General features: G+C 39.1%; 1 protein-coding gene across 4 annotated transcripts in view; it reads right to left on the reverse strand.

Moving 5' to 3' along the window:
* FGF13 (fibroblast growth factor 13) overlaps nucleotides 1-18,927 on the reverse strand; it is a 528,165-nt gene that overhangs the window by 366,740 nt on the left and 142,498 nt on the right. The gene's annotated exons all lie outside the window — the stretch shown is intronic.

Consider the following 18,927-nt stretch of genomic DNA (forward strand, 5'->3'; position numbering starts at 1 on the left):
GTAGTTGTGGCTCGCGGGCTCTAGAGTGCAGGCTCAGGAGTTGTGACGCACGGGCTTAGTTGCTCCGCAGCATGTGGGATCTTCCTGGACCAGGGCTCGAACCCGTGTCCCCTGCATTGGCAGGCGGATCCTTAACCACTGGGCCATCAGGGAAGTCCTCATATCTTTTTATGATATGTGATATATTGGGGATTTTTGATTGAAATATTCTTTCCAACATTGTTGGCCTTGTTTTAGTCTGCTAGGCTTTAGCATTGGTAATAATGGTTATTTATAGAAATCTATAAGCTAAAAATAATATAGAGTGTGACATGCTTGAATGTTGAAATTGTTTGCATATCACCCCCACCCCCACTACAGGATTAGGAAGCAGTCAATCTATTCTCAATAAATGAATAAATGAATGAATGAGTTTGGGATATTTGGGGGATTTGGGGAATCAGCAAAGCCCTCTTTTCCTAGTCTACAGCCTTCTCCAGCAGAGAATCTAACAGTAGCTACCATATAACGAATATCTACTAAGCACGAGGTGCTTTACATACATTATTTCTCTGAAATGGGTACAAGATCATCACATTTTACAGCCTAGGAACTGAGGGTCAGATAATTACTGAAGAACTAAGGTTCTGTAAATTCGCAGTGAACCAAGGGGTCAAAGCTTGAAACCTGGAAAGCCAGGCAGTGTGTTAGCATCTCCATCTGAGGAGCAGGTGTTAACAAGATTGGCGCAGGTCAGTCACTGCATGATGGGGGATTAGGAAGTTCATGTTTACAGCATCTTCCCCTAATCTTGTTTGAAAAGATACCAATTCCATGAAACTACAGAGCATTGTTGTTATTAAAAGGGATTTTGAAAACTGCTGAATGTACTTTCAGCTCGAAAGATTGTGCTGGGAATCATTTTAATTCAGATTCTCATTTGGTATGAAAGCAATAAACATCTTTTTAAAAGATTTCTTTCTTTGCTCTAAGTGCTTATGCGTAATACTGTGGGTGTAAATCTTAATTTTTCCTGAGCTATTTGAAATTCTTAATCATGATCAGAGTATAAAACAGAACAAGATATTATATGTGTATTATTAAAAACTGTATTTGCTGAAAAGTCACTTTAAGTTTCCTTTCTCTGGCTTAACTGATGGTCGTCCTCAGTGCTGGATAATGCAAACTTCCATGATAAAAGAGTTGCTTCTTTGACTTTCAATTTAAGCCCTGGAAATGTACAGGGTTTTTTCCTGCCAAGATTAATTTCAATCTCTGCAAATTAACAGGAGAGGGGAAACAAAGATGCCTGGAGGAGCTTGTCTGGGTAGGTAGAAAGAACCCCGGAACAGGAGTCAGGAGACCTACCCACTAGGCCCAGGTTGTCTGGCTATGCCCATTCCTCTTTCTGAGTTTCAACTTTCTTACCAATAAAGTGATAGGACCGGGCAGATGACTTCAAAGGCCCTTGTAGAACTTGGGTGCAAAGATTCTTTGAGATAATAGGGTGCAGAATAGGAGTCTACTAGTAAAATAGGGTCACTCAACAAAGGTGCATTTGGGCACCTACTTTGTGTCAGGGCAATGCTGAAAGACACAAAAAAGGAAATGAGCCTTCAGAGAGAAGCCGCCACATGCAGACCCAGCAAAGAAGAGTCAGGGAAGGTTTTCCAGTAGAAGAAGCATCTGAGCTAAATCTTGAAGGCTCTTTCCACATATTTCAGAAAAGACAGGGAAATTTTACTTGTTCCAATTAATGCCCTGGATAGGAAATGACCTAAGATTAGTTAATTAAGAAAAGTTAGCTTTGGAGGTATTTCCTGAGTATAACAACAAGACATAAAAACCTATAGAGAAGAAAACACAGATTTCCCATCAGAATGGCTAAAATTTTAAAGTCTGACTATACCAAGTGTTGGCAAGGATATGGAGCAGGTAGAATTCTTACAGGCTACTGAAAGGAATGTAAAATCGTGCAGCCACTTTGGAAAAGTTTGGCAGTTGATCAAAAAGTTAAACCTAGAGTTACCATGTGGCCCAGCAATTCCAGTACTAGGCATCTACCCAAGAGAACTGAAAACATATGTCCACACAAAAAATTGTACATAAATGTTCATAGCAACATTATTCACAATAGCCAAAAAGTAGAAACCTACATCTCCATTGGCACATCCATACAATGGACTATTACTCAGCAATAAGAATAAATGAGAAATGACATATGCTACAATATGAATGAACCTTGGAAACATTATGCTAAGTGAAAGAAGCCATTCACAAAAGATACATATAATCCCATTTATATGAAATGTCCAGAAAAGGAAAATTCAATCTATGGTGTTCGAAATTATAGTGGTTACCTTTGTGGTGAAGAGTAAACTCTGGAAAAGGGCAGAAGAAGGGCTTTTAAAGTGCTGGTAATGTTACCTTTCTTAATCTGGGTGCTAGTTAGAATGCTTTGTTCAATTTGTAAACATTTAATGAGCTGTACACTTAGGATCTGTGCACTTTTCTGTGTGAATGCCATTCTCCTAAATTAGTTTACTAAAAAAGTCTAAAGAGGCTATTTACACTTCAGCTGTTTCTATCTTCTGGGAGAATATTAACTCTATACAATCAAATACCTGCATCATCTTGAATGCTATGTTTGAACTTAAAACCAGAAAAGGAGCGGTGCCTCTTTGATGTGATCTTCTTCACTTACTCCCTGGAATGGGCTTCAAACATTTTTAAGATCATAAATAGCAAGTATCCTGTGGCTGGCACTCTGGGTATCCAAAGTAAGAGGGCAGACAGTTTAAATATAAAGGGCAATTTTCCAGCAAAATGAATACCTTCATCATGGAAGCCCTTTTCAAAGCAGCTTTATCCCATCTCTCCTTCCTCCCTTCCTTTCTTCCTTCTTACCATCCATCCATTCCTCTAACCATCCATCTATCCATCCACCCATTCATTTAACAAATACTGAGGTCCTACCATGTGCCTGGCACTGTGCTAGGCCCTACCACAATGAACAAGACAGATAAAGCCCATGCCCTCCTGGAGTTTCCCAAAGCACATCACCAAGGTAATTGAGAATTCTAATATTGCATCTAAGATCAAAACTCTTTTTGAGGCTTATAGAGACTTTTAAGCCTCCACAGCCATGGATCTAGTCATATAAATGACTAAAATGTCTTTTCTTAGACAGTGGACTGGGTCCAGTTTCCTATATTACTTGCTGATTTGACCATTCATCTAGTGATATTAAAAGAGTGTCTGTACACACTGATTCTCAACATAATGTTGTAAGAAGTGTACCAAAATAAGTTGAAAAAAAGTCTATTCGTCAATAATGATATCACAATAGTTTCTATAATTAGCACAAAGCTGTACATCAACAAATGTATATAGTTGCAGGCTCCCAGAATGGACAAAAAGATCCAAATGAATACATAATTCAGTCACGTTCTATCATACATGCAGAGAGGATTTTAGATCAAACACCAGGACCCATTCACCCTACCACCTAAAATATGGTAACAGGAGCCTGGATAGCCACATGAGATGAGGCCCTGATTTGATCTATGCTGGTGGCCCCTTTTCTCTTTGAAAGTTACACTGAGTTCAAGAGGATTAATCAACCCAAAAGTTAATCTTCAGAATTGCCTTCATCTTTTATGTTCTAAGATTGAAAAGGGTGGGCGGGGGGCAGGGGTGGGGGGAGAGATGGAGAGAAGGAAAAATTTTAAGCATCTAGCATCACTTTCATTATTAATACAATCAAAGGCCTGAAAATTCTGCTGAATATTTAAGAAAAGACTTTCTAATCTTACACAAAAACCAACCCAAAGTTAGGTGATTTAAAAAATAACCACTGGGCCCTTTTCTTTCAAAAAGTTTTCAGTGATGCATAAAAAGATTAAAAAAACCCACAATTTAAGTTCCTTTGTTTCAGCTGTAAACTCTGCCTTTTCATCTAAAATCCTGTGTCACCTGACCCCTCAACTCTCCCCTGCAGAAAGCCACCACACAGTGTACCTGAGTCACTGCCACAATAATAGATGGTGTGACACCAGGCTTTTCTTCAGGGGTAAGAAAAGATTTCTTCAAGCGTAAGAACATTGACTTAGAAAATATTCTAAGGGAAAATGTCCAGGAGGGTGTGCCTGCTTCACTGCCTCAGGTCTGTCAGGCTCCAGGAGATAGGACTAAACTTTTCCAACGTCTCCTCAGGGGAACCTTCTGGGCTATGTGTGGGCCACTACACAAAGGCCCCAAAAGACCCTCTTGGCATGGCTGACTATTTTCCTGTCCTTTTCCACAAATGTACTGTAAACATGCTTTTCCAAATTGCTTTGTACACGCAACATTATTGTTCAGATTCATGTGTGTGTGTGTGTGTGTGTGTGTGTGTGTGTGTGTGTGTGTGTGTGTGTGTTGGCATATCTCCATTCTTTTTATTTTTTTTTTATTGAAGCATAGTTGATTTACAATATCGTGTTAGTTTTAGGTGTACAGCACAGTGATTCAGTTATACATATACATGTGTGTGTATATATATATATATATTCTTTTTCAGATTCTTTTCTCTTATAGGTTATTACAAAATACTGAGTATAGTGCCCTGTGCTATATAGTAGGACCCTGTTGTTTACCTATTTTACATAAAGTACTGTGTCTCTGTTGATACCAAGCTCTTGATTTATCCCTCCCCTCCCCCACATTTCCCCTTTGGTCACCATCAGTTTGTTTTCTATGTCTGAGTCTATTTCTATTTTGTAAATAAGTTCATTTATATCATTTTTTTTAGTTTCCACATATAAGCGATATCATATGATGTTTGTCTCGCTTACTTCACTTAGTATGATTATCTCAAGGTCCATCCTTGTTGCTGCAAATGGCATTATTTCATTCTTTTTTATGGCTGAGTAATATTCCATTATATATATCCATTCATTTGTCAATGGACACTTAGGTTGCTTCCATGTCTTGGCTACTGTAAATAGTGCTGCAATGAACATTGGGGTGCATGTGTCTTTTTGAATTATGGTTTTCTCTGGGTATATGCCCAGTAGTGGGATTGCTGGGTCGTATGGTAGCTCTATTTTTAGTTTTTTAAGGAACCTGCATACTGTTCTCCATAGTGGCTGTACCAATTTACATTCCCACCAACAGTGCAAGAGGGTTCCCTTTTCTCCACACCCTCTCCAGCATTTACTGTTTGTAGATTTCTTTGATGATGGCCATTCTGACTGGTGTGAGGTGGTATCTCATTGTAGTTTTGTTTTGCATTTCTCTTATAATTAGCGATGTTGAGCATCTTTTCACGTGCCTTTTGGCAATCTGTATGTTTTCATCAGATTCATCTTTATTGATGCATGTGGATACAGTTCATTCATTCAAACTGCCATAGAGCCTTCCATTTTCCAGTATGTTGCCATTTATAATATTAATCCACTCTCATATTCTTGGACATTAATTTTTGATATAGCAATAAACATTCTTGTTTGTCTTCTTAAACGTGCAAGGAATTCTCCCTAGTAAACATCTAGAAGAGGGACTATGGGATCATAATAAGGTATGCACATCCTCAACTTTGCTAGATATTGCTACAGTGCTCTTCAAAGCAAGTGTATAAATTTATACTCCCATCAGAACTCCTAGTTCCCTGCAACTTTCTTTGGTATGACCACCTGGCATGCTCATGTTTTTTAATGTTTGCCAATTTGATGGTTGTGAAGGACTGTCTTATTTTGAATTTAATTTACATTTCCCTCATGACTAGTGAGGTTGAGAACCTTTTCTAATGTGTTTACAGGTCAACTGGGTTTTCCCTTATGTAAAATGCCTGGTCATATCCTTTGTACATTTTTCTAATGAATTGCTTGTCTTTTTCGTAATGATTTTTAGACTACAGCTTCTGGATATTAATCCTTCCTTATTTATAAGAGCTAAAAATAGCTTCTACCAGCCTGTGGCTCATTATTTTAAATTTTCTTTGTGTTATACTTCATCAATAAGAGTTTCTAATTTTAATGAAGTCAAATTTATCAATCTTTTCTTTTCTGGTTTTCATTTTGTGGTTTTAAGAAATCTTTCCCTAGTTTGAGATCATTAAGATATTCTTCAAATTTTTCAAAAGCAAATAATCCTTGCTTTTAACATTTAGGTCTTTAATCCATTTAGAGGTTACATTTCTGTATGGTATAGGGTAGGGAATTTTACTTTTTTCCATCTAAATAACCAATTGTCCCAGGACTATTCTATTGTAATATCCCCTCTATCATATACCAAGTTCTCATATATGTATGAGACTGTTTCTGGAATTTCAATTTTGTTCAATGCTTCATACCTGATAGAGCTAATCGCACCTGATTTTTCTTCTCTAAGATGATCTTCACTAATCTTTACCCTTTCTCTTTCCATACAAATTTTAGGGTAAGTTTGCCAAGTTCCAGGAAAAAAATTTGTGGGGGAGTTTGATTAGAACTGCACTGAACTGCAAGTTAATTTGTGAAGAATTGATTTATGTATGATATTGAGTCTTCCAAACCATTTAAATGGTATATATCTTCTATTATTTATATTTAGGTCTTTGTTCATTATCTTCAATAAAATTTCGTAATATTTCTTTAAAAGACACATATTTTGTTAGGTACATCTCCAGATTTATTATGCGATTTGCTATTATGTAAATGGATTTTTTCCCTTCCAATTTAGCAATTTATCTTGCAAATAAACTCTAATTCTAGTATTTATTCATAAATGACATGAATAGCTACGGAAATACAGCTTGTGTGCTTGAAAGTAGCTGACATTCTGAGCTCACCAAATTAGAGTCAATTTTGTCCTTTCATTAAACAAAGTAGGATAATTCCTATTATGTTCAGAGACTGCTTTTTAGTTAGTGTGACAGTGTTTCTATATTTCAGAAATGATATTTTTTCCTAAGAAGGCTTCTACTTTTCCTGCCTGGGGCTCACGCCATTGTTGTAGTTCTTAATGCAAAGGCTTTTCTTCTTATTCTTTAGAATACATTTTTTTCGTTTATTTTCATTTAATGTATACATTTTTGTTCAAAGGTATGTTCTTTCTCCTAAGAAGGTTATTGCTTTAGAGGACACACAAGCACGTGTGCGCACACGCACACACACACGCAAACATACTTTATCTGGGTTCTTTAAATATATGAAGTGTTTCCTCTTCCTTGTTCTGCACTTACATTTCTTTCTAACTACTCTCTATTTCAAGTCTTTCTGTCCTTACTTTAACCATTATTGTTTTTCTTCTTTAAAGATCTCTTCTTTATAGACAAAGCAGCTTCTTTACCATTTTCCTCTTGTTTTAGACAGAGATTCATACTCTTCAGTAAATCAGTACTTATCATCAAAGAACTATCTTCTACCAACTTTATATCACACACATCTCCATATTAACAATAACACGTATCCTCTGTAACAGACTCTCCAACAGATGAAATGAATCCAAAGCCATCTAAATATTCATATCTATAATCATCAATGTCCTCTTTTACTAAATTTTCACCAACATTCATAAGTTTCAGGTGATCTCCTCCTTCAGTTTTTCAATACAGTTTTAAAATCCTCTTGCAATGATTTGATCAAAGGTTAAAATTTTTTTTCAGAGGAATGGTTTATTTCCACTCTATGAATATAATCACAGGAACCCTGGGCTTTTGTATTTAGTTTCTTATTTATTTCTGAAAGTCTTGAAGTATTTATATTTACCTTTTGTCTTCCTTTTCTTGTTTTTTTTTTTTAATAATTCTTTTCTGCAACTTTTCCAAAATAGCTTTTAAAAGTCAATGGGGACAGGAGGAATCGCATGACTGGGTAGGACGTGGGGGGGAAGGGGGAGGAGGAAAAGTGGAGGCAAGACGGGACCAGCTTCCCTGAGGGGTGCCTGGGGGAGGAGAGGGGTTCCCACGATTGGAAGGGCCCACCCACGGTGCGGGGATCAGCAGGGATGGGGAGAGACCTTCAGGGAATGGGGGATCAGAGGGGAACACGGCTACTATCTCCCGTGACTGCTTGGGCCATGACGAGCCTGCTGTGACCCTGGGCCTGAACCTCAGCCCGCTGGGGGCTTCCTCCATCCGAGCTGAGTCTCAGCCCCGCCCCCGAAGGCCTTTTCTGGCCACTCAGGTTCTGAGCCTAAGCACCACCACACCCAGGCCTTTTCCAGCACCCAGGTCCTGAGCCTAGGCCATCGCCCCGCCTAAGCCCTGTCCCCATGGCCTTTTCCAGACTTTTTTTTTTTTTTCTCTGCTGTGGTTCTGTTTTGCCTTGTTATTATTTCATTTATATTTTTATCTTTTCTAATATATTTTTTATTTTATTTTTTATTCTTTGTTATTGTTCTCTTTTTCTTTTTTCTTTTTTTTTGCTGTACCACATGCCTTGCAGGATCTTAGTTCCCAGGCTGAGCTCCAGTGGTGGGAGGGCCAAGTCCAAACTGCTGGACTGACAGAGAACCTCAGAGCCCAGGGAATATTCATCAGTGTGAGGTCTCCCAGAAGTCCTTATCTCAACACCAAGACCAGGCTCTACCCAACTGCCTGCAAACTCCAGTGCTGGACGCCTCAGGCCAAACAACCAGCAAGACAGGAACACAGTCCCACCCATCAAAAAAAATGAGATGACAACAAAATACGTAACAGATGAAGGTGCAATGTAAAAAACTCTAAGACCAAATAAATGAAGAGAAAATAGGCAATCTACCTGAAAAAAAATTCAGGGTAATGACAGTAAAGATGATCCAAAATCTCAGAAAAAGAGTGGAGGCACGGATCGATAAAATGCAAGAAATGTTTAAAAAAGACCCAGAAAAACTAAAGAACAAACAAACAGTGATGAACAACACAATAACTGAAATGAAAAATACACTAGAAGAACTCAAGAGCAGAATACCTGAAGCAGAAGAATGAATAAGTGAGCTGGAAGACAGAATGGTGGAAATAACTGACAAGGAGCAGAATAAAGAAAAAAAAGTGAAAAGAACTGAGGACAGTCTCAGACACCTCTGGGATATTAAACGCACCAACATTCGAATTATAGGGGTCCCAGATGAAGAAGAGAAAGGGTCTGAGAAAATATTTGAAGAGATTATAGTCGAAAAACTCCCTAACATGGGAAAGGAAAGAGCCACCCAAGTCCAGGAAGGGGAAAGAGTCCAATACAGGATAAATCCAAAGAGAAACACACCAAGACACATATTAGTGAAACTAACAAAAATTAAATACAAAGAAAAAATATTAAAAGCAGCAAGGGATAACATACAAGGGAATCCCCATAAGCTTAACAGCTGCTCTTTCAGCAGAAACTCTGCAGGCCAAAAGGGAATGGCAGTATATATTTAGTGTGATGAAAGGGAAAAACCTACAACCAAGATTACTCTACCCAGCAAGGATCTCATTCAGATTTGACAGAGAAATCAAAAGCTTTTCAGACAAGCAAAAGCTAAGAAAATTCAGCAGCACCAAACCAGATTTACAGCAAATGCTAAAGGAACTTCTCTAGGCGGGAAACACAAGAGAAGAAAAAGGCCCACAAAAACAAACCCAAAACAACTGAGAAAATGGTAATAGGAACATATATATCGATACCTACCTTGAATGTAAATGGTTTCAATGCTCCAACGAAAAGACACAGACTGGCTGAATGGATACAAAAACAAGACCCGTATATAATGCTGTCTATGAGAGACACACTTCAGACCTAGGGACACATACAGACTGAGAGTGAGGGGATGGAAAAACGATATACCATGCAAATGGAAATCAAAAGAAAGCTGGAGTAGCAATGTTTACATCAGATAAAAGAGACTTTAAAATAAAGATTGTTAAAACAGATAAGGCAGGGCACTACATAATGATCAATCCAAGAAGAAGATATAACAGTTATAAATATTTATGCACCCAGCACAGGAGCACCTCAGTACATAAGGCAAATACTAACAGCCATAAAAGGGAAAATCGACAGTAACACAATAATAGTGGGGGGATGTTAACACCCCAATTACACCAATGTACAGATCATCCAGACAGAAAATAAATAAGGAAACACAAGCTTTAAATGACACAATAGAACAGATAGATTTATTGATATTTATAGGACATGCCACCCGAAAGCGGCAGAATACACTTTCTCCTCAAGTGCACACAGAACATTCTCCAGGATAGATCACATCTTGAGTCACAAATCAAGCTTCAGAAAATTGAAATAATATCAAGCATCTTTTCCGACCACAATGCTATGAGATTAGAAATCAATTACATGAAAAAAAGTGTAAAAAACACAAACACATGGAGGCTAAACAACACTCTACTAAATACCCAAGCAATCACTAAAGAAATCAAAGAGGAAATAAAAAATACATAGAAACAAATGACAATGAAAACATGACAACCCAAAAGCTATGGGACGCAGCAAAAGCAGCTCTAAGACAGAAGTTTACAGCACTTCAATCTCACCTCAAGAAACAAGAAAAATCTCAAATAAACAAACTAACCTTACACCTAAAGGAACCAGAAAAAGAAGAACAAACAAAACCCAAAGTTAGTAGAAGGAAAGAAATCATAAAGATCAGAGCAAAAAGAAATGAAATAGAAACAAAGAAAACAATAGCAAAGGTCAATAAAACTAAAAGTTGGTTCTTTGAGAAGATAAACAAAATTGATAAACCTTTAGCCAGACTCATGAAGAAAAAAAGGGAGAGAAGTCAAATCAATAAAATTAGAAGTGAAAAAGGAGAAATTACAACTGACATTGCAGAAATACAAAGGATCATAAGAAACTACTACAAGAAACTGTATGCCAATAAAATGGACAACCTGGAAGAAATGGACAAATTCTTAGAAAGGTACCACTTTCTAAGACTGAACCAGGAAGAACTGGAAAGTATAAACAAACCAATCACAGGTAATGAAATTGCAACTGTAATTAAAAATCTTCAGCAAACAGAAGTCCAGAACCACAGGGCTTTACAGGCGAATACTATCAAACATTGAGAGACAAGCTAACACCTATCCTTCCCAAACTCTTCCAAAAAATTGCAGAGGGAGGAACACTCCCAAACACGTTCTACAAGGCCACCATCACCCTGATACCAAAAAATGACAAATGTATCACAAATAAAGAAAATTAAAGACCAATATCACTGATGAAAATAGACACAAAAATCCTCAACAAAATTCTAGCAAACAGAATCCAACAACACAGAAAAAGGATCATACACCATGATCAAGTGGGATTTATCCGAGGGATGCAAGGATTCTTCAGTATACACAAATCAGTCAATGTGATACACCATATTAACAAATTAAATAAAAACCATATGATAATCTCAACAGATGCAGAAAAAGCTTTTGACAAAATTCAACACCCACTTATGATAAAAACCCTCCTGGGCTTCCCCGGTGGCACAGTAGTTAAGAATCCAACTGCCAATGCATGGAACACGGGTTCGAGCCCTGGTCCAGGAAGATCCCACATGCCGCGGAGCAACAAAGCCCATGAGCCACAACTACTGAGCCTGCACTCTAGGGCCCGCGAGCCACAACTACTGAGCCCGTGTGCCACAACTACTGAAGCCCACACACCTAGACCCTGTGCTCCGCAACAAGAGAAGCCACCCAATGAGAAGCCCACGCAACACAATAAAGAGTAGCCCCCGCTCGCCGCAACTAGAGAAAGCCCGCCCGCAGCAACGAAGGCCCATCGCAGCCAAAAATAATAAATAAATAAATTTATTTATTAAAAAACAAAAAACTATCCAGAAAGTGGGCATAAAGGGAATCTACCTCAACATAATAAAGGCCATATATGACAAACCCACAGCAAACATCATTCTCAATGGTGAAAAACTGAAAGCATTTCCTCTAACATCAGGAACAAAAAAAGGATGTCCACTCTCGCTACTATTATTCAACATAGTTCTGGAAGTCCTAGTCATGGCAATCAGAGAAGAAAAAGAAATAAAAGGAATATAAATTGAAAAAGAAGAAATAAAACTGTCACTGTTTGCAAATGACATGATACTATACACAGAAAATCTTGAAGATGCCACAAGAAAACTACTAGAGCTAATCAATGAATTTGGTAAAGCTGCAGGATACAAAATTAATGCACAGAAATCTCTTGCATATTTATGCACTAACAACGAAAGATCCGAAAGAGAAATTAAGGAAACACTCCCATTTATCATTGCAACAAAAAGAATAAAATACCTAGGAATAAACCTTCCTAAGGAGGCAAAAGACCTGTGCTCAGAAAAGTATAAGACACTGATGAAAGAAATCAAAGATGACACAAACAGATGGAGAGATATACCATGTTCTTGGATTGGAAGAATCAATATAGTGAAAATGACTCTACTACCCAAAGTAATCTACAGATTTAGTGCAATCCCTATCAATTACCAATGGCATTTTTCACAGAATTAGAACAAAAAATTTTACAGTTTGTATGGAAACAAACAAAAGGCCCCAAATAGCCAAAGCAATCTTGAGAAAGAAAAACGGAGCTGGAGAAATCAGGCTCCCCGACTTCAGACTATACTACAAAGCTACAGTAATCAACACAGTATGGTACTTGCACAAGAAGAGAAATATAGATCAATGGAACAGGATAGAAAGCCCAGAGATAAACCCACACACCTATGGTCACCTAACTTAGGACAAAGGAGGCAAGAATATACAGTGGAGAAAAGACAGCCTCTTCAATAAATGGTGCTGGGAAAACTGGACAGCTATATGTAAAAGAATGAAATTAGAACACCCCCTAACACCATACACAAAAATCAAAATGGATTAGAAAGCTAAATGTGAGACCGGACACTATAAAACTCTTACAGGAAAACATAGGAAGAACACTCTTTGACATAAATCACAGCAAGATCTTTTTTGATCCACCTCCTAGAGTAATGAAAATGAAAACAAAAATAAACAAATGGGACCTAATTAATCTTACAAGCTTTTGAACAGCAAAGGAAACCATAAACAAGACGAAAATACAACCCTCAGAATAGGAGGAAATATTTGCAAACGAAGCAACTGACAAAGGATTAATCTCCAAAATATACAAACAGCTCATGCAGCTCAGTATCAAAAAACAAACAACCCAATCCAAAAATGGATGGAAGACCTAAACAGACATTTCTCCAAGAAAGACATACAGATGACCAAGAGGCACATGAAAAGATGCTCAACATCACTAATTATTAGATCAATGCAAATGAAAGCTACAATAAGGTATCACCTCACACCAGTCAGAATGGCCATCATCAAAAAACTCTACAAACGATAAATGCTGGAGTAGGTGTGGAGAAAAGGGAACCCTCTTGCACTGTTGGTGGGAATGCACATTGATTCAGCCACTATGAAGAACAGTATGCACGTTCATTAATAAACTAAAAACAGAACTACCATATGACCCAGCAATCCCACTACTGGGCATATACCCTGAGAAAACCATAATTCAAAAAGACGCATGTCCCCCAATGTTCACTGCAGCACTATTTACAATAGCCAGGACATGGAAACAACCTAAATGTCCATCGACAGATGAATGGATGAAGAAGAGGTGGTATATATATAACGGAATATTACTCAGCCATAAAAAGGAACGAAATTGGATCATTTGTAGAGATGCAAATGGACCTAGAGTCTGTCATACAGAGTGAAGTAAGTCAGAAAGAGAAAAACAAATACTGTATATTAACACATATATGTGGAATCTAGAAAAATGGTACAGATGAACCTATTTGCAGGGCAGGAATAGAGATGCAGACATAGAGAACGGACATGTGGACCCCGGGGGTGGGGGAAAGGGAGGGTGGGATGAACTGGAAGATTAGGATTGACATAAATACACTACCATGTGTAGGATTGATAGCTAGTGGGAACCTGCTGTATAGCACAGGGAGCTCAGCTCAGTGTTGTGTTGACCCAGATGGGTGGGATGGGGGGGTAGGAGGGAGGTCCACAAGGGAGGGGATTTATGTATACATATAGCTGATTCACTTTGTTGTACAGCAGAAACTAACACAACATTGTAAAGCAACTATACCCCAATTAAAAAAAAAAAAAGTCAATGGGTTTAAAAAGAAAAGGACTTGATAAATTTCTTCTTGAATACACTCAAGTGAGGGAACACATTCTCTAATGGGGTGTCAACTCCTTTACTTAGAAATAGGAACAAACTGAACTTTGAATAAGCGGGTACAGAAGAATCAGCGCTACACTCTGGTTTTCGATTTCCATAGCAGTAGCTACAGAAAATCACTATGGACTTGTAAGAAGAACCACTGGAAAGGAATATTCTCTAAGTTCTTCCCAACGATCCTGTCTCCTCTTCATTTGTTCTTTGTTTTAAGCTAGTTAATTTCTCTTTAGAGGGCCCAGAGAAAGGAAGAACAAACCTCTTCAACCAAGCATACTGAGGGGAGATGGGCAAACCTCACAAAAACAACGTAGGACCTGAAAGAAAGTGAAACATGGGAAAAGAGATACCAATGTTGCATGCCATGTTGGTTGTCAGAATATATCTTTATAACATTTTCTCCTTGATTCTTACTGTTGAAGAGGAGCACTAATGATTTTTATATATTAAGCCTATACCCAGAAAACCCGTGGAACCCTATGTTAGTTGTATTCGTTTGTCTACATATTCTAGTACGTTATCTGTGTAGACAATCATGCCATCTGTGAAAATAAAAATGTGTTTTCAACCCTTATATTTTTCTTTTCCCAATGAGCTGGTCAGGATCTCATTTATAAACCTGAATAAAAACTGTGACTGGAGGTTTTCTTGTCAGTTTTGCTCCTGACTTGAAAGAGACATATGGACTTCTAATACTTTACCATTAAACATAGTGTGTGCCATAGGGTTTTGGGAGATAGCCTTCATCAGGTGAAGAATCTACTTCTAGTTTGTTAGGTAGGGTTTTTTTCTTATTCATGTTGACGTTTATTGAGTGACTTCTTTACGTCTTGAGATGACAATAGGTTTTTTTCCTCCTTTAATCTATTTTATAGTTGTGAATATCACACAGTATTGCATTTTTGTCAAATAACCTGGTCTGTATGACACTGGCTTTTTGGTATTAGAGATTTCCTTTAAGGCTTACTACAAGGTCAATTTTTATACATGTGCCCTATTCGTTAGAAAATCATTTTTATTCTCTAATCATTGGGTGTAGGGTTCTATACAGGTCCTCTGCATCAGGTTTTACCATTTTGTTATTCAAATCTTCTATATTCTGAACAACATTTGTTCGCTTACTAGATCCCCATCATTGCCTTCCCCAAAGATGTCTAGCACCAGGCACTGTCCAGAGATCCTGAGCTACAACGAGGATCAATCAAATGGAAGCTAACCATTTGAAAGGCTTAGTTAGGCAACTAGTTTCACTGTTTTCCTACCCTCACCAGCAATGTTGTTTGGATAACCTAGAATCAAACACTTTACTCGCAGAGCCATTTGTTCCCTACTGAACATTGTGCAAAGTTATAACACAGCTTACTGTGATGAGCTGAGAAGAAATGTTTGCCAAGTTTCAAAGGTTTGGGGGAAAGATATCACAACCCTGAAAGGCATTTTCTTTTTATTTTTGTTTGGAAGTGTTTGTAACTCTAAGAACAAAAGGTAGTCCTTGGACTGTCTCTTCTTGGATAGGTGACACTAAACTTCTCTACTGTTATCAGTTCCCTAGATAAGTGTAGTTGTATTTAATTACTGCTGAATACAGGGGAGATGTGTGTTGGTCCTTTTGTTTAGTACTTTAGGGTGAGAGGAATAACAGGTGTGGTGCTGTGTCAATGTTCCTTTATTCATTTCAAAGCCACTCTTTATCACAAAAACGTACAACTCATCCAGGCCACCAGCCTCAAGGAACTGCAATAAATACAATTCTAAAGAATTCCAAGCTAGCTCTGTCTTTCCCTCATATATCAGGTGTGGACAGAATGTTTTGTTGAATAGTTGCCATCTCAAGGGAGGTTATAGCTGGCAGATGATCTGAGCAGCAAAGGCTGCTCTTAAATCACTACATATGACAGACCAGACCTAAAAGAAAATAAGCCTATCTAGGCTCAGAGAGGTGAAGCAACCTGCCCAAGGTCACACAGTCCATCCATGTTTCTCTTCCACTGCTTCCATCCCAGTCTAAGCCACCGCCGTGCCTGGTCCAGTCCACTGCAACAGCCTCCTAAAGAGTCTCCCTACCTCCAGCGTGGCTCCTGCTTTGATCCATTCTCTACCTCCTTACAGCCAGGGTCAACTATCTTACTGAAAACCCACAAATGGCTTCCCGTTGTTCTTCCAAAAATGTTTAAACACTTTACCACAGATGGGTAAGGCCTGGAAGGTGCTGTCCCCTTCCCATCTCTTCAGCCTCTGCTTTTCCCACTTCCCCTCTCATGTGCTCTGCTCCGGACACGCTGGCCTTCAGGTAATGCACTAGAACATGCTGCATTCTCTCCTTATGCCTGCTCTTCCCTCTTTCGGGAAAGTTCCCTTTACACACCCTTGCCTAAAAAGCTCTTCGTTCTTCATATTCCTTCCTCATCTCTCACCTCAGGTCTTACTTCTGGTCATGAAGTTCCATCAGTGAAGTTCACTGATGCCCCAGACGAGGTCAGGTCTCTCATAACATGTACTTTTTCTTCACAGCACCCACCGTGTTTGTTACATAGTAAGTTCAACACCTGTTTGGTAAATGCGTAAATCATCTGTTTAAGGTCTCTCTTCTTGACTAGATGGGAAGCTCCAAGAAGATCACTAGTGCCATTTGTTAGATGGATGAATCAGTAGTAGATCCAGAATTCGAACCAGGATCTACTCCCTAGTTCCTCCTTTTCCCCAGACTCTACTTTCCCACTCTGCCTTACTCCTCTGTTCCTCTGTCCCCCACCTGTCAGACCAGTAGCCTCCTGCAACAGGCACTGCCTAATTCCACCGGTGGCTGACGGCGGCGCTGGGGAGGCTATTCCCAGGGCCACCTAGACACTCATCGGCAATTACTCCTTGTCTAGGGATAGCCTTCATCACTGGCAGAAGCAGCAGCTACCTGCTAATGCCTCAAATCAGGATATTGTTCCTTCCCATTAAGGACGGCTGTCTCCATGCAGCCCTCTTTTTAAACGCTCACAAGCCCATTACGGGGAAGGTAACACTTGCTTATCCATCCCTCAGTCAACGGGTTTGACTTCACACTCTTCACCTGGCTCAGAGTTGGCTGAGGTGCTCACACAATTAAATGGAAGAAAGAACTGAAATCTGTCTTTCTATTCTGGCCGATTTTCCCATGAGTTTGGAATGGATGATTTAATTTTAAACCTGTACATACCCGAATATTAAGGTACCCATCCAACAGCAAATGGCATGTGTGTGTGTATTTCTCCAATTACCTTCATTTACATAGCTTGAATCTATAACCACCAGCCAACATTCCCCATAAGAAAAAGTGCTCTCTGATGATTATACTGGTGCCCTATGCTGACCATGATAGTCTCTATGTGTGGAGCTAGCCTTCCCTACATGTAAACCTCCCCAGAAGCAAGAACATCATACGAATGGCTTTTCTGGTCACCTAACACCAAAGCACTCGGTAGGCCATTAGTGCATTCTGGATTAGAAAACCCAAAAGGTGTAAAATGGGAATTTGTGATCTGAATGTGGCCTAATTATCACACGGTCAAATACAATCAGTGCATTCACTGGAATAAATGCACTGGTATGGAAGCATAATTTGCAGCTCATCTGGACACCTAACTATTTACCTAAAGCAGCATCTGTTTTTCACGTTCACCAGAATCTAAAATGAAAAAGTAAAGGGAAGAGAGGGGCCGCAGCATCTTCTGCATGTACAGGATTAATCTGCTTGAAAGTAACCAACGTTAATGGGTGGTATCTTTTTTATTTTAATGACCTGACGTGTTCTCCCCTGTCATCTCTTTGGCCAGTGAAATAAGAACAGTAAGTAGAAGTACGAATAAAATGCTACCATAATGTTTCTAATGAGTTATGATTCCACACCAATCTGAATACTTCAGAGGTGAAAAAGAATCCATTAACTGAGGCTGGAATCTGATTCTCACCTGGGAGCCCGGGAGGAGAAAAGTTCCCATTTTTTTCTCAGTGCCCTCCCCAGATCTTTTGGCAACTCTGAAAACTCAGTGCCTTGAAGGTGGCGGGGTCACCTGGCCCAGATAACAAATTGTGCCTCTGAGGTCTGCCCAGAAGTATCAGAGGAGGTATTTCAGCCTATGGAGCAAACAGTGCCTGGCACAGGTGTGCCGATTTGATGACACAGAAGAGGAGAAAGAATGTTCTCTCTGAAATGTGCAGCTTTGAAGGGGTGGGGTTTTGTGCGGGATCGTTTTTCCTGTACCGCTGCACCTGAGCTGCTTTGGGGATCGATTCATCATGCTGCAAAAGAACTGGAGAATGTGATGGTGACTGACCCTGAGGGCACGGCTTCAATTCAAGTGCATTGATTCAACAAGGATGGCCCTGTTTTCTAGTAGGCTCCAGCTGCCCACTCACCAGACCCCTTGGTGGTCCTTGTTTAAAGAGCAGGAGGCATCTCTGAAACTTTAATCTGCACCTAATAGAACAACTCAGGACCAAAATGTAAAATAAAACGTCGTTTTGCTGCTGTTGTCCTGTTTTTAGTATTTGATCCAAGTGCACGTAAACTGTGAACAATCTCAAACCTGTGGTTCAAGCAGAGGTCATGGGAGATGACTTAGTTGAGCTGAAGGATGTTTAAATGAATGGTACTGAGGACTACACAGTTGATAACCACAAATGATTCATTCAATTCATCATCCCAATAATCAAGACCAACTGTGAAAAAAATTGGATCCACTCAGTGGAAAAAGAACCTGAAAGAACACACAGCCCATTCTTGACATTACAAGTGATCTCTAAGCCCAACGCAGCT

The sequence above is a fragment of the Balaenoptera physalus genome, assembly GCF_965194825.1.
Source record: "Balaenoptera physalus genome assembly, chromosome: X".
Lineage (NCBI taxonomy): Eukaryota > Metazoa > Chordata > Mammalia > Artiodactyla > Balaenopteridae > Balaenoptera > Balaenoptera physalus.